Below are 943 nucleotides of genomic sequence, written 5' to 3'. Positions count from 1 at the left end.
AGCTGTTTTTGTTCAACTAGTCGCAAGACCTGTTCATGAAGTGGTAATCCCACTTACACACCTTGTGACTAAAAGTATCCTAAAGCCTGAACAAGGAGGTCGATGGGAATTGAAACCAAATATGGTGGAATTATTGAAATCTATGGGAGAATTTCAGGGACTTTCACACAAGGATTTGCAGCAGCACTTACGAACCTTCCTGGAGTTAAGAGACACATATATTCCTAAAGATGTGAGTGCTGATTATGTCAGATTGACACTCTTTCCCTTTTATCTACTGGGGGAAGTAAAGAGATGGCTACTTGCTGAACCATACCAATCCATCACTACATGGGAAGAATGTGCTCGAAGGTTTCTCATTCGATTTTTTACATCTAAAAAAATAGCTCAATTAAGGAGTGAGATATTGAGTTTCAGACAGAAAGATGGAGAAACTCTCTACCAAGCTTAGGAGAGATTTAAGGGCATGCTCAGAAGTTGTCCTCATCACCACCAATCGAATGATGTTTTGGTGCATACATTTATAGAAGTCCTTAAGTCTAATACAAAGATTTTCTTGGATTCAGCAGTAGGGAGTCAAGCTTTGGAGAAAACATATGAAGAATTGTATACCTTGCTGAATTGAATTACACAAGGAAATATGGATTGGTATGCAGACTCGAGGAATGCTCCTAAGAAAGTTACAGGAGTTTTGGAGGTTGATCAGTTCACTGCCTTACAAGCATAGATTGTAGCAATGCAGAGCCATTGATAACGCTCAATCTACAGCTCTCGTGGGAGTGTAAAGCGGTCGTTAGCAAATATAGAACCCAACTGGGTTGGGTATCGATCCCACAGAGAATAGCTTGGTCAACAAGTAAGTGAAATTATTAGACTTTTGGTGCAAGTCTCGTAAGAAAGGGGGATTGTAATAAGTAACCAAAGTAATGAAATAAAAGCTGAA

At 39.4% G+C, this 943-nt stretch overlaps 1 non-coding gene across 1 annotated transcript; it reads right to left on the bottom strand.

Moving 5' to 3' along the window:
* Window positions 1-388: 388 nt before the first annotated feature.
* On the bottom strand, window positions 389-495 carry LOC124890232. The gene has a single exon (XR_007049024.1). It is a non-coding gene; the product is annotated as a small nucleolar RNA R71 (small nucleolar RNA).
* Window positions 496-943: the final 448 nt, after the last annotated feature.

This window comes from Capsicum annuum, unplaced genomic scaffold (assembly GCF_002878395.1).
Source record: "Capsicum annuum cultivar UCD-10X-F1 unplaced genomic scaffold, UCD10Xv1.1 ctg14677, whole genome shotgun sequence".
In the NCBI taxonomy this organism is placed as follows: Eukaryota; Viridiplantae; Streptophyta; class Magnoliopsida; order Solanales; family Solanaceae; genus Capsicum; species Capsicum annuum.
Note: the sequence above shows the minus strand (reverse complement) of the source record. Positions and strands in the feature narration are given on the sequence as shown.